This window comes from Furipterus horrens, unplaced genomic scaffold (assembly GCF_987537825.1).
Source record: "Furipterus horrens unplaced genomic scaffold, mFurHor1.1.pri manual_scaffold_4, whole genome shotgun sequence".
In the NCBI taxonomy this organism is placed as follows: Eukaryota; Metazoa; Chordata; class Mammalia; order Chiroptera; family Furipteridae; genus Furipterus; species Furipterus horrens.
In genome coordinates, this window is record NW_028327174.1 from 59,184,252 (window position 1) to 59,200,721 (window position 16,470).

A 16,470-nucleotide genomic window follows, 5' to 3' on the forward strand; every position below is an offset into this window, starting at 1 on the left:
TGGAAGCTTGGATGCTACTGCTATAGTGTGAAATTTCTCCAAATTGAAATTAATAAAGAATGACATAAGAGCTAGATCCCCAAGATGGTGGCCTCAGTAAACATGGATTGCCTCCTCACACAACCACATCAAAATTACAGCTAAATTATAGAACAACCATCACACAGAACTGGTAGAAATTGAATTGAATGGAGGTCCTGCAACCACAGAATTTAAGAAAAATAGCAGCAGAGACACAGGGACACAGAACGGGCTGGTCCCCAACCCACCTGTGGCTTATAAAAATTATGAGGGATATTGAGAGTAAGGGGTCCCAATTCCACATCAGGACCCCCACTCCAGGGTTGTAGTGCTGGGAAGATAAGTTCCCATGGCTTCTGACTATAAAAACCAGTGAAGATTGTGTCAGTGGAAGAAACTTCTGGATTCCCAGGCAGTTCCTCTTAAAGGGATTGCACACACATTTATGCAGATTCATTCTTTCTGAGCTCCAGCACCAGGGCAGAAACTTGAAAGGCACCAGAGGCATATAGGGAGGAACTGAAGTATCTGGTGTCAGGGTGAGAGCTGGGGGACAGCTTTTTCCTAGACAGAACTCTGGCAGAGGTCATTTTTTTTTCCCCCACTACCACAAATTATGCAGTTGAGTTTCCTACATTTGGGGAAATTGCAGGGGTCAGCACATCCGGAGTGCAATGGATAAGGCTCGCCCTGGGAAAACCACCTTCATGATCATGGTATCTCCCCTGCCAGGTAAGTGGCAGAGGTCATTGATCTTCTTCTGAGGCCTCCAACAGAACCACAAAGCATGGTGGGCAATGTATCTGTGACTCCATCAACCTGGCTCATACTGTTTGCCCATCCCTGGTGATTTCCTGAGGCACTGCCCCACCCAAATAACCCACCAATCCAAGTGGTCAACAGTGGTTTTTCCACACAGATGACTTGTCCTGGCTCATGGTTCTGAACTTGTTAATCCTCTCAAACAAGAAGCACATGACCTCAACGTATCCTACACTTCGCACTATGTGACCCTAGGCCTGGCATGAGCAGCATTTGGCCTTGGTTCACAGCCTGGCCTCACCAGGGCACCACCAAGGCCAGCACAAGAAGGAGCCAGCTGCTGATCACTTTATAGTTTATGCCAAGTGGCCCAAGACAGAACACAAGGGAATACCAGGGAACTGCTGAAGTAAGCGCAGCTTTCTGGAGTGGGCTCCTGCGCAGATGATCCACCAGGAGGGTGAAGGTTGGTGGTCAGTGGTCACAGCCAGCCGTTGCAACTGGCTGGCCTGGGTAAATCACTTCCAATGACCTGCTGATAGCAACCAAGGCACAACTAAAGAGGAAGACGTATTCAGCTCACAGAGAGGGCACACCTCAAATACTCAGTTTGGGTGATAGGGGAGGCTGTGCTACTGAACCCCACAGTACAGCTACTTTAGTAAGACATGCTACAAGACAGGGAGTCACAAAAGTTCTACCTAATACCAGAAACACGGGAAGGCTGCCAAAATGAGGAGACAAAGGAACATGTCCCAATGAAAGAAAAGATCAAAACTCCAGAAAAAGAAATAAACAAAATGGAGATAAGCAATCTATAAGATGCAGAATTCAAAACACTGGTTCTAAGGATGCTCAAGGAACTTAGTGAGTTCCTCAACAGCATAAAGAAAGATCCAGTCAGAAATGAAGAATACACTAATTTAAGTAAAGAACAATTCACAGGGAACAGTAGAATGGTTGAAGCCTATACTCAAGTAAATGATTTGAAACATAAGGAAGCAAAAATCAACCAACCTGAACAGCAGGTAGATAAAAGAATCTAACAACAATGAGGATAGTGTACGGAGCCTCTGGGACAACTTCAAGCATACCAACATCCACACATTGGGGGATGCCTGAAGTTCACAAAAAATAGCAAGAAATTTGGAAATCTATTTGAAAAAAAAAATTTTTTTAAGTCCCTAATTTGGTGAAGAAAATGCACATACAAGCTTAGGAGGTACAGTGAGTCCTAAACAAGATGGATGCAAAATATATACAGATATCATAGTCAAAATGTCAAAGGTTAAAGATGAGAGAATGTTAAAAGCAGCAAGAGAAAAGCAGGTAGTTACTTACAAGGGACTTCCCATAAGACTGTCAGCTAATTTCTCAAAAGAAACTTTGTCATCTAGAAGGGATTTACAAGGAATATTCAAAGTGATAAAAGCAAGGACCTACAACCAAGGTTACTTTTTCCAGCAAAGCTATCATTTAGAATGGAAAGGGAGATAAAGAACTTCACAGATAATAAAAAGCTAAAGGAATTCATCATCACCAAACCATTATTATATTAAATGTTAAAGGGACTTATTTAAGAAAAGAAGATCAAAATCAAAACTATGAACAATAAAATGGCAATAAATGCACATTTATCAACAGTTGAAACTAAAAAATCAAACTAAGTGAACAAGCAAAACAGAAATAGAATTATAGATAGGGAGAATGGTTTGATGGCAATCAGATTAAGGGGTGGGTAGGTGAAAAGGTGAGGGGATTATGAAGCACAAATAGGTAGTTATAGAATAGTCATGGGGATGTAAAGTACAGTATAGGAAATGAAGAAGCCAAAGAGCTCATATGCATGTCCCATGGACATGAACAAAGGTGTGATGATTGCCTGAGGGAATGGGGAGGTGCTGGGTGGAGGAGGACTAAGGGAGAAAAACTGGGGCAACTCTAATAGTATAATCAATAAAATATAACTTAAAAAATACAATACTGACATTGATTATAAACAAAAATGACAATTCATGTGAACTGTGTAATAATAGAAAGTATAGTGATATTTTTGGAGGATAACAAAAGGGAAAGTTATCACAGAAAAATTGTTAATAAAATGGGTCTCTCTCAGCTCGTATTTTATGGCACTCATCTCATATTTTCTGTACTTACATGATTGTAGCTGGAGCTGATAAATCATAAAGAATACATCCACAAACTGCTAGCCAGGAATATAAATTTATTCATATATATCCAAGAAGTAAATATATCCTAGTAATCTATCAGTATAGAAATGATGTATAAGAGATCCAGAGAGAATATAGCCAGCCCAGATTTCAGTCTTTGTTCTGTGAACTATTAAAAACACAATCAGTCTCTCTCATTTTATTCTACATCTTCAAAACTATAAGATCTGTGAGGGCCAAATTTCACATGGACAAAACAAATAGTAGCATGTAAGGAAGGTTATTTATACAACACTATTTTCTTTATAATTTTCACTACATTAAATAAATTGTCAGTATTCTGTAGATAAATAACATCACATTATCATATTTTTCTATTTGATGTCCCAATCAAACACTAAGCTCATGGAAGTAAACTTTTCTGCTCAAAATAGTCGAAGTTATAATTTCATAATCTGTAAACTGTCTGTGGACTGTATGGAAAACAATTTATATTTCTAATATTTTCAAGACCAGTAGCATATTATATTCCAAAATAATATTCCTGATATAATCTGTTGTGATGGAATCTAACCATATATATCTTTATAAATCAGATGCAGAAACTTGCTTTATTTCATCCCAAATGCTTAATTTTTTTCCTGGATCATCCTTAGAAAGCAAAATATTACACTACATTTATAAGAACCTAATAGAAACCACATTTTAAGCCTAATTTTTAACAATTTACAGTAATTAGATTTGTTGAGAAATTTAGCCTGCAAATGATGATAAAATTGATGAAGAAATTCTGTAATTTAATGGTCCATTAGAACTAGTCTTTGGCTTAACTATTTCATTAATTTCTCTGGAAGGAAAATTATATGAGTTACATACCTTCTTCCATCCAAGGACATATGGACCCTACTCAGTTCATGATACATGTCACTACATGATTTTTAAAATACGTGTTTATATCTTTGAAAATAGAGGCTACATTTAAAAAATTAATGTGTTTAGGCTAAAATATATATTTTTATCTTATTGTTTAAATAAACTGATACCCTTTCTGCCACATCCAATCCTAAACCCCAATTTTGGAAGCCACCATTTTCTTGTTTATCTATAAGTTGTTGTTTTTGTTAGTTTGCTTTAGATTCCACACTCATATCAGACAGTATTTGTTTATCTTTGACTTAATTCACTAAGCATTAATATCCTTGAGGTTAATCAAGTGGTAGAAAATGACAAGGGTTTATTCTTTTTTATGACTGAATAATATTCATTTTATATGTATTTGTGTATATATCTATCACAATTTTTTACCCATTCATCTATTGATGGACACTTAGGTTGTTTCCATATCTTGGCTATTGTAAATAATGCTGGAATGAATATGAAGTGCATATATTAATTCAAGTTAGTATTTTTGTTTTCTTAGAATAAATACCCCAAAGCAGAATTGCTGGATCATATGGTAGTTCTATTTTTAATTTTTTCAAAACCTATATAATGTTTTCCATAGTGACTACATCAATTTACATTTTCATCAACAGTTCATAATGGTTCCCTTTTCTCCACTTCCTTGCCAACACTTGCTATTTAGATTCCTGATAATTGCCATTCTAAGGGGTGTAAAGTTATATTTAATTATGATTTGATTTCCATTTTCTTGATGATTCATTTTGAACATCTTTTTATGTATCTGTTGGCCATCTGTATCTTCTCTTTGGAAAAATGTCTATTTGAATCATCTAATTCAAATGTCTATTTGAATATAATTTTTAAATTATATTTTTTTGCTTTTGAGTTGTTTTAGTTATCTGTATATTTTGGATATCAGCCTTTTATCATATATAGGATTTACCATATATTTTTCCTATTCAAGTTGCCTTTTTATTTTGTTTCTGTCTCATCTGTGTAGAAGGATCTTAGTATGATGTAAAAACACTTGTTTATTTATGCTTTTGTTTCTTATCCTTTTGGTATCAGGTTCAAAAAACATGTTCTGAAGAAGCTTACTGTTTATGTTTAATTTTAGTATTTTTATGTTCTTCGGTCTTATATTCAAGACTCTAATGCATTTTGTGTATGGTGTAAGATAGTGGTTCAGTTTCTCTTTTTTTTACTTTCACTTTTTCTTTTTTTCACTTTTTTTCTCATGTGGCTGCCCAATTTTTCAACAGTGTTTATTCAAGAGACTGCCCTTTCTCCATTAATATTCTTGACTCTTTTGCCATTAATTAATTGGCCATATAGCCACAAATTTATTTCTGGTTTCTCTATTCTGTTCCGTTGATCCATGTGCCTATTTTTATGCAAATCCATGCTGTTTTAATTATTATAGTTTTGTTACACAGCTTGAAATCAGGAACTGTGATGCCTCTAAGTTTGCTCTTTCTCAAGATTATTTTGGCTATTCAAGGTCTTTTGAGGTTCCATACAATTTTTAAGATTATGTGTTTTATTGTTTTGAAAAATACCACTAGAATTTTAATAGGGATGTCATTAAATATATAGATTGCATTGGTTGCATGAGTACAGAATATCTTTTCATTTATTTTTGTTTTCAATTTTTTATTAGTGTCTTATAGTTTTTAATATACAGGTCTTTCACCTCCTTGGTTAAATTTATTTTTAAGTATATTATTCATTTTGATGCAATTGTAAATGGGGTTATTTCTTTTCCTGGTTATTTTTTTCAGTTATTTCAAGGGAAACATATATTTGAGTTTTTATTTTTCATTCTCTAACTAGTGAATTTATTTATTTGTCTTTTTTTTTTAAAGAGACTTTAGGGTCTTTTTATATACAATACATTATCTGGAAATAGTTATAGTTTTACTTTTTTCTTCCCAATTTGGACTTTTTTTCTTGCTTATTTTCTCTGGCTTTGGCTTCCAATAGCATGAAATGAAAGTGGCGAGACTATCTTTACTCCATTGTATTCTCATGCCCACTTTGTGAAATAATAATTGATCATAAAGACATGGGTTTATTTCTAGGCTCTCTATTCTGTTCCATTGATCTGTGTATCTGTTCTTATGCCAGTACCTGATTGTTTTGATTATAGTGGGCTTGTAGTATAGATTGGCATTAGGTATTGTGATCCCTCTAATTTTGTTCTCTCTCAAGATGCTTAGGCAATTTGGATTTTTTTACTTCCATATAATATTTATTAGAATATTCTAGATCTGTGAAATATACCATTGATATTTTAATAGGAATTACTTTGAATCTATACATTACTTGGGGTAGTATGGTCATTTTAATGATCTCAATTCTTCCAATCTATGAACACAGTATATGCTTCCATTTATCTGTGTCTTCCTCAATTTCTTCAGTGTCCTTTAGTTTTCTGAGTAGAGGTCTTTTACATCCTTAGTTAAATTTATTCCTAGTTATTTTATTGTTTTTCTTGTTGTTATAGTAAGTATTTTAGCTTATCTTTCTGATAGTTCATTGTTGGTGTGCAAATATGCCATCACTTTTAGAATATTGACTTTATATCCACTACTTTGCTTAATTCACTTTTTAGGTTGAGTAGCTTTTTGGTGGAGCCTATAGGTTTTTCTATGTACACTATCATGTCATCTGTGAATAATGACAGCTTTATTTCCCCCTTTCCAATTTGGATGCCTTTATTTCTTTATTTTTTCTGATTGGCTAGGATTTCCAGTACTATCTTCAATAAGAGCGGTGAAAGTAGACACACTTGTCTTGTTGCTGATCTTAGAGGAAATGCTTTTAGTTTTTGCCCATTGAGTATGATATTTGCAGTAGATGTTTTGTGTTTTTTTTTTAATTTTTAATATGCTTTATTATTTATGCTATTGCAGTTGTCCCAATTTCTTTTTCCTCTGTTCCCCTCCACCCAGTGACGCCCTTCCCTTCAGTTGTCCCCCCCCTTTGTCCATGCCCATTGGTTATGCATATAGTTCTTCTCAACATCTTCCTATCTACTCCACTCCCTCCCACTATGCTTCTTAATTCCTGTACCATCTCCCTTCCTTTACCGCTTCCTCCTCCCTGCTGACCTTCCCCCATAATGTTCCCCATACCTATAATTCTTTTCCTACTCTTGTTGGCTACTTAGTCTGCCTCTGTTTCGATTCCCTAGCTTCTGTTGTTGGTTGATGTGATACAGTTTTCCTTTTAATATTTATAGTTTTGATCCTCTTTCTCCTAAACAAGTCCCTTTAACATTTCATATAACAGTGATTTGGATCTGATGAACTCCTTCAGTTTTACTATGTCCTGGATGCACTTTCTCTGCCCTTTTATTCTGAATCACAGCTTTGCTGGATAGAATAATTGTGGTTGTAGGTTTTTGCTTTTAATTACTTTGAATATTACTTGCCAGTCCCTTCTTGCCTGCAGAGTTTCTTTTGAGAAATCAGCTGATAGCCTTTGTACATAATTCTCTTTTTCTCTGTTGCTGCTTTTAAGATTCTCTCTTTATCCTTAATTTTTGACATTTTGATTATAATGTGTTTTGGTGTGGTTCTCCCTGGGCCCAGTTTTTTTTTTTGGTTTTGTTTTTTTGTTTTTTTTTTTTTTTTTGGAACTTTCTGTGCTTCCTGGACCTGTAAGTCTATTTCCTTTCCCAAGTTAGGGAAGTTCTGCTTCATTATTTTTTTGCATAATTTTTCAGTTTCTAGTTCTTCTTCACCTTCTGGCAGCCCTATGATTCGGATGTTGCCCACTTATAGATGTCCGATAAGTTTCTGAGCCTCTCTTCATTTTCCTCACTTTTTGCTTCCTCTTTCTGTACTGGTTGACTGTTTGTTTCTTCTGTATGTTCTGATTTGTTGATTTGATCCCTGGTTTTCTTTCCCTCGCCATTAGTTTCATATGTGTTTTTGTTCATTTTAGCAGGACTAGCTTTCATTTCTTTCCTGTCTTGTTTAAGATTTGCTGTTATATCTGTAAGCATTTTTATAACCAAAGCTCTGAACTGAGCCTCAGAAAAATTTCCTATCTACTGAGCCATTGGATTAGATATTTACAGTCTTGTCAGCTGCATCACTGGGATCTCTATCATGATCTGTGCCATCCTGACCATTTTGTGTTTACCTTTGCTTCCTGGGCAGGGCTGTCACACCTCCTACACTATAGGGGGTGGAGCCTCATGCACTCATCACAACTGGGCAACCCATCTAACCACGCTGTGGCATTTTCTGCAGGGGTGGGAGCCCAAGATGAATTCCTGCTGTTCACTCTCCACTGAGAGACCAGGAGCCTCCTCCTCTGTCCCCACGCCCTCTGAGCCTCACAGTCCAAGGCAATGGGGGTCTGTCTTTCCTGGCTTTGGAATCGCAAGCTGACGGATCTGGTCTGCAGCCAGGGGTGCTCCCCAGGAGCTTCTCACCTGCCCCTAAATATGGGTGTCTGTGCTTACCGCAGTCCTGCCTCCATCACTGCTGCTGCTGCCATCAGCCCAGCTTGACCTCTGTGCCCTGGCTGCACCCCTCCTACCTGTGCAGATGAATACCACTTCTTTATAACTTCATACATTGGACTTCCATTTATTTTCTGGAACTTCTGGTTATTTCTGGTTTTGCAGTAGTTATATTACTTCTTGGTCGTGGAGGGAAATGGAGTGTGTCAGTCTAGGCCACCATCTTGGTCAGAAGTCTACTGTGTTTGTTTGCTTCCATGTCCCAGGGAGAGCTTTCACCCCTACTATGTTCTAAGGGGCAGAGCCTTAGGTATTTGTCAGTAGCGGGTGACCTGTTTCACAATGTTGTGGCGCTATATATGAACGAGGGGTCTAAGAAGGAACAGTGCTGTTTGCCTAGCACTTGCCCCTTTTCCAGGCACTTCTCCCACTTATGCACTGGACTGGCACCCCTCTAGCTGCTGCCCTGGCCATTGTTCCCAGAGTGGGTGGGTTGACGGATATTCTAGGATCATGGGGGCCCTTTAAACAAGCGGACTCTGCTGAGAGACCAGCAGTTTCTGCCTCCATCCCAACCCCCACTGGTTTGCACAGTCAAAAGAAATGAGGCTTGATTTTCCCCAGTGCTGGGACAGTGAACTGTGCAGTCTTGTGAGGAGCTGGGAACACTCCCCAGGTGTCCCTCCTGACTTTTTAAAATATGTAACTGCACTTTCTGCTGGCCTGTTGCTGTTGCTGCTGCTGCTACCACCACAGCTTTTTCTCTCTGCCCCAGCTCTGGCCCTTGTACCTGTCTGAATGAGTATTTCTTCTTTATATTTTTGTTTGCTGGACTTCCATGCACTTTGGTTTTCTGGAACTTCTGGTTTGTTCTAGTTTTGAGGTAGTTGTATTCCTTCTTAGTTGTGGAGGGAGACGCAGCATGTCTGTCTATTCCTCCATCTAGGCCAGCAGTCGGCAGTAGGTTTTTCAATAAAGATAGTCTCTTTAATAAATAGTGTTAAAAGAACTGGACTGGTACATGCAAAAAAATGAAACTAGACCAGCAATTTACACCATACACCAAAATAAAGTCAAAATGGATAAAAGACTTAAATATGTCATGATACCACAAAAATCCTGGCAGAAAACATAGGCAGTAAAATTTCAGATATTTCTCATAGGAATATTTTTGCTGATATATCTGCTAGGGCAAGAAAAATAAAGGAAAAAGTAAACAAATGGGAGTACATCAAATTAAAAAGCTTCTGCACAGCTAAAGAAACCATCATCAAATGAAAAGGGAACTGACTGTATGAGAGAACATATCTGTCAATGATACATCAGACAAGGGTTTAATCTCAAAAATATATAAGGAAATCATATGACTCAACACCAGGAAGACAAATAATCCAATTAAAAATTGGGTAAAGGACTTGAATAGACACATCTCCAAGGAGAACATAAAGAATGTCCACAGATATATGAAAAAAATGCTCAATATCACTAGCCATAAGAGAGACGCATATTAAAACCACAATGAGATACAACCTCACACCTGTCAGAATGACCATTATTAACAAATAGACAAACAACAAGTGCTGGTGGGGATGTGGAGAAAAGGGAACCCTAATATAATGTTCGTGGGGGTGCAGACTAATGCAGCCACTATGGAAAACAGTATGGAATTTTCTCAAAAAACTAAAAATGGAACTGCCTTTTGACCCAGCAATTCCCCTGCTGGGAATATGCCCTAAGAATCCCAAAACAGCAATTGAAAAAAATTTATTTAAGTTTTAACATTACTGAGTCTATTAGTTAATATAAGCTTTATTATAAGCTCAACAATAGATTCTATTATAACTCTATGGAAATGCAATAAAGTTACTTGACCCCTAAAAAAAAAGTGGTGAGAGTAGGCTGTTCTCTTGTTTCTGATCTTAAAAGAAAGACTTTCAGCTTTTCACCTTTGAACATGATGTTAGCTATAAGTTTGTCATACATGGCCTTTGTGAGTTGAAGTACTTTTATGGTCACTTATTAAATAAGTTTTATCATATATGAATGTTGTATTTTGTGAAATGCTTTTTTCCCTGCATTTATTGGGATGATATGATTTATTCCATTTCTTCACTTTCTGTCTGATTGTGTTCTACATATTAAATGAATCTATAGACAGTATATAGATGAGTTTCCTGTTTTATTCATTTAATCACTGTGGATTTTGATTTGAGAATTTAGCACATTTAAATTTAAAGTAATTATTGATATGTTTGTACTTATTGCCATATTGTTATTTACTGGATGTTCTTGTAGTTTCTCTCAACCAGCCTTTAGGTTTTCTCAAGAAAAATAATCATTCCATATGTAGCTGTAAATTCACTGTGACCCTGGAAAGAAGTGAGTTCAGGATCTTTTTATGTGCCTACTTGAACTGGAATCTGAAACTCATGGCAACAGGATTTCATGAGCATCCTCTTCTTATATGTGAAAAAACTGGTACACATTTTGGCTGACTCATGTGATCCACTTCTTGTATCTCAGTACTTTTGTGCTGATTATTTTAAAGCTTTTCTGGCCAGGACTGGTCATTAGCAGGATCAAATTTAACAAAGATAAGAACCCATAGGTCTAGATTAAATTCTATGTATAATGAATTGTTATTCCAGGGTTGTTTTTCTGTTTTCACTCCAATATGTTTTATTAGATACTCTGTGTATTTGTTTCTTGTTTTCAAAGTTTGATTCTAGTCATCTGCCATCAATTATTATAATTGACGATATATATATTAACCCTAAAGTGGAAAGTAATTGGTTATCCATCTACGTGTTTAACAAGTGTATTGATAACACTTTGGAAGTTTGCCAGTTCTATTCAACAATTAAAAGAGCATAGAATGTGGAAAACATATTGCTTGAAAACCAGAGAATTTTTATATACATTGCAACTACTTACAGTATAATATCATTTGGCAGTATGGAAATGTTAGTGTGTATGAAAGACATTTCATAAGCAAGGAACATTTATTCTCTGTAGGTACCTAAGCAGAGTTCTGTCAGTTTTTTTCAAGATTTTGGGTTGTTGGTTTACTTCTAAATATTATTCAATTTGAATATTATTTGAAATAATTTACTGATTTAAATTTTATTTATGAAGTTTTAAAAATTCCTACAAAGTTAAAGTCTGAATCTTTTTACTGAGTTAAATTTTCTTTCCTGCAATACTCTCTAAGTACTTCTAAGATTTTGAGCCACACTGAAGTTTATTCTAACATAATTTTTAATTACTGTGTTTTAAATTAAATTTTTTCCCTTCTTGCTTTTATATTTCCTAGAAATATTTTATTATATGATTATTAGTTAATTCCAACATGGTAACTTTATTATTATGCTTTATTTTTTTCAAGCCCCTAAAAATGTATGGTACCTATATTAACCATACTATTGCAAATATAGTTCTAACTATCAAAGGGTACCCTTTTGCAAAGAACAAGAAATAGCTACATACAAAGAGGCAATAATAGATTAGAAGGACAAGTTAAGAAAGAATACAAGATAAACATAATTTATTTCTATAGTTACTATGGCATGATCAATATTTGGTAAATAGATACACACTGATGGGTAGATGGGTTGCAGCATATCTTGGTAATTATTTCTTAAGGCAACTAAAAATAGTGCTAGAAATGTCCAGTTACAGAAGTTCAAGCATGTTTTTGCATGAGCAGGGAAATTAATGTCTAAAGACCCTCTTCATTGTATAACCTTAGCCAAATCACTTAATCAGTGTTTCATGGTTATAATCAGGAGTTATAGTAAATAGATCTTAATCAACTTGATAGCTTATAATAAAAATATTAATTCGGTTTACCCAATTTAGTGTTAATACAGATATTCTCACTCCTAAATTTTTTACTGAGATTGTAATATGGCACTTTGGAAATGCTAAGAGCTTCAAAGTAACATTTTTAATATTTTATCATTTTCAAAATTTTATAACCCACAGTTTTAAAAAGATCTTAATCATTGATCCCTATAAATAATTTATAAATAGCAATATCAAATGTGTATAATCATTTAAGAATATGTTGATCTTTACAGTGTAAAAGGACCAAACACATGGTGAATTTGAGTTGCTTTAGGAATACAAATTTTTAGGGACTTGAGTAATTATTATGTCTCATAAATAAGTTGATATGGCAATTGTATATATTATACTACCCTTCATATAATATCTTTCTTTAAAGACAGAAGTGATTCCTTTGGGATATGCCAAGAATTTAGTTGACTTAGTAATTCCACAGGGAAATACTAGCTAATTTATATATATTAACTGGCTTGTGAAGTAATGATGTGCTTGACAGAGGGAAGTTATTTTAACAAGATGACCTGCTTATATAGAATCTGTAAATATTGCATGAGCTGAAGCATTAATTAGGTCTTTGGATTGCAAAGACTGAAATGAAGAGCTTCTCAGAGGAATTCTGTATCTTTTATAGTATTTGTCAGTTTAACACTACTCAGTGAAAGGTCACTGGCTTGAAATACCTTCTGAGTTTATTTGGAGTTTACTTTCTAGTCATCATTCTAAGTTTCCATGCATAAGAGGAAATTTGCAACCAGTGGTGAAGCTGATGCCCACATTAATCAATGATGTCTCACATTCTGTAGTTCTGATTAAATGAAAGAATGAAGTTGTTTAAAGAAGTATCTGTTAGAAACTATATTTCTTTTTAAGTAATTAGGAGTATAGATAGCAAATGATATGATTTTCCCAGTATTTTTCATAAAAAATAAATTAAAATTTTTACTTCATGTGTAACCTGATTGTGTGCATTTCATAGGAGAGAATAATTTGGGTTTATAAATGACCTTGTAGAAAGGATGTTATAAAATCTGTTACCAATGCCCTAACTAGTGTGTCTCAGTGGATTGAGCATCTGCCTGTGAACCAAAGGGTCACCAGTTCAACTCCCATTCAGGGCACATGCCTGGATTGCAGACCAGGTCTCCAGTTGGGGGCATGTGAGAGGCAGCCATACATTGATGTTTCTCTCCCTTTCTTTCTTCCTCCTTTCCCCTCTCTCTAAAAATAAATAAATAAAACATTAAAAAAAAAACAGTTACTGAAATTTGAATAAAACTGGCATTTTTAAATGTTGAATGTGTGATGCAAAAATAAATAGTAATTAAATTTGGTATTGGTTTAATGTATCTCAGTAAAAAATATTGCAAAATTAGTGGTGGGAAATCTTGTATTTTTATTTCTGTATTTCTCTGTATAAAGAATATTGTCTTGTGAAAATAATGATATACCTTCCATTCAAAATAGAAAATACATAGAGTTTGATAGAAGTTTATTATTATAGACTATAAACCCTGCAATTAGATAAATTTGTTTTTAACTACCTAGAAGGGTGTATTTTTAGGGTACAAATATAAATAAGTCACAGAAAACATTTTTGCCCCCATTTTCAAAATGATTCTTGAAACTATTTCTGGGGCAGATCAGATATCTAAATGCTCTCTGAAAAACATTAAAATGCCTTCTCAGTCATTGTTTGACATTATTGATTTTATATTATAAGTAGATGAAAAGTCCGCTTGGGGAATACTGCTGTATAATTGCTGCAATGACCTAGCCATCTAATACTACCCAGGGCAAAAGCCATTTGATCAACATCAATGCAAAATGTATATTTATCCTTCTGAGACTTCTAGGGTATAGAAGAAGAGAGGGGAAGGCATCAAATATGAAGAGCAATACTTAATAATGTGACATCAGAAGTAAAAGCAAAGGCATTTTTACTAACTTTCAAACATTAATAACTACATGACTGAATTTTGGAGCTGCATGGCTTATTGACAGTAAAATAGACAAATCAATAAATTCTGCAAAAACTCAGAGTTTTTGAAATAAGGAACCCAGTGTTAGTGTTAAGTAGCTTTACAAAATTGTTCAAATGCCAAGCCCCTTGTTCATTTAAACACATGGCTGCATAAAACACATTCCAGGCAAGGCTTATATTTTTAATTTTTCTTACATTGTATCCACATGAAAATTTTTCTCAGCCTCAGTAATATTGGTAAGATTTGTAAGATTCAAGTTTCACTCTATTTGAATCTAACTTCTTATCTAATCTCCAAAATGTGAGAGGGCATTTGGACACTGTTGATAGACATCCTTTATTGAGTGAGATGGATTTACCATGAGCAAATTGAACTTAAACTTTATGTCTTCCTGGGAAGACCCCTTTGTGTGGCCCTGGAAAGGACCATAGCAATGTGTACCTATATTCATGTGTGTTTGTAAAACTTATGAATAAAATATTAAGAAAATTTTAACTTATGGATTGCTCTTCTAATCTAAATAATATAAATACTGTTATAGTCATGATTTGCTTTACTTTTCTTAAAGAAAAGTCCAAGACTGTATTAGACTAAAATCCCACAAATTCAGTATCTGCTCCTCCTGCTGATAAGACCAATGAAATTATCTGAGTGTGTAAGGGGGTATTGTACCACCAACAATGTGTTCTTGGTTTAGAAGATATCATTTAAGGTGTCAATGTTCTGTGTCACCTCTGATTGACCAAGTGCCAACTTAAGAATAAGCCATGTGTAAAAACAATATTTTTAGCAAGAACAAAACTTATATTAACTCGTCGTCGTCGGCAGCCGTCCGCTTTGAGAGACGATGGTGTAGCTTCTTAAGAGTCTATCTGCACCGCCGAGAATGGCTGTGCAGTCCAACTCGGGAGTGACACGGTATCTGTCTCCTCCCGTGTTGAATCGACATCTTGCGATGACGCTGGAGTGTCCTCTCCAGTGAAGCTGAAGCTACAGAGCCTGGGCAGGGTGATATGGAGGGTCTGCTGTTGCCCATGCAGCAGACCCCCCCTCTCTTCGCAGCTGAAGGGCCCAAGGGAAAGACGGAGTCAATACAGCTTGGCTTCAGGTGCGCCGCAGGAGTTGCCGGTGTTGACTACAACGTCAAACCGCCTTAGGGACTCCGGCTCCGGATTTTCTGTCGGGGTTTACTCCCTTAGCCTTTCCCCTGTAGAGGTATGCCGCAAGGCAGCGGAGGTTTTTTGGAGTCAGAGTTTTCCTTCTCTGTTATATTAACTAACCTTAGCATAATATAATTTTAAATATTTGCTATGCCCTTGCAAGCAGGACACTATCATTTCCAAGAATCATAGCTTCCATCTCCACTATTTCTCACACACACCCATGAATACAATGATACCAAAATTTCCCAAGCTTATTATTACTTATGATATATAAATTCTGGGCAGAATAATCTCTGTATATTTTCTGGTATCCAAAGAATGTGTAAAGTTAACTGATCTTCAGTATAGGAGGCAATTAAAAGGATTAAAAATTTCTTATCTGAGGTGGGAGCAGAAAAAGATTGTCTTCAGACCCTTTGAGATATCAAAGCTGCTCACTTTGTACTATATCACTCTGCTTTCTACCTGTGCTCACTATATCTTTCTACCTAAAGTATATATTATAGTCTACACTCACATAAGATCTTACATGTGCAGCTTGAGAACCAAAGGATTCATATATTCTTTAATTCATCCATTTAAAAAATACCTGAAGGGTAGATAAAGTGCTTCCTAGACAAGGTAAAGCTGAAGGAGTTCATTATCACCAAGCCATTATTAAATGAAATGTTAAAGGGACTTATTTAAGAAAAAGAAGATCAACACTATGGACATTAAAATGCCAACAAACTCACAAATATCAATAACTGAATCTAAAAAATAAAATATAAACAAAAATAAACTAAGCAAACAACCAGAACAGGAACAGAATCAAAGGTATAGGGATCATTTGGAGCATTATCAGCTGAGAAGGAGAAGGGAGAGAAATGTGGAAATGGTGCAGAGACTAAGAATCATAATTTGTTGGTACAAAATAGACAGAGGGAAGTTAAGAATAATATAGGAAAGGGTGAAGCCAAAGAACTTACATGCACAACCCATGGATATGAACAAAGGGGGTGGGATTGCTGGAGGGAATGGGGGCACTGGGAGTAGGGGACAAAAGGAAAATAAATTGGGACAACTATAATAACATGATCGATAAAATATACATTAAAAAAAAGAAATACTGAGCACGTTTATGAGCCTTGCATTCTTTTAGAAAA

At 35.5% G+C, this 16,470-nt stretch overlaps 1 non-coding gene across 1 annotated transcript; it reads right to left on the reverse strand.

Annotated features, from left to right (window-relative positions):
• Positions 1 to 601: 601 nt before the first annotated feature.
• On the reverse strand, positions 602 to 761 carry LOC150012047 (U1 spliceosomal RNA). The gene has a single exon (XR_016511069.1). It is a non-coding gene; the product is annotated as a U1 spliceosomal RNA (small nuclear RNA).
• Between the last annotated feature and the right edge of the window lie 15,709 nt (positions 762 to 16,470).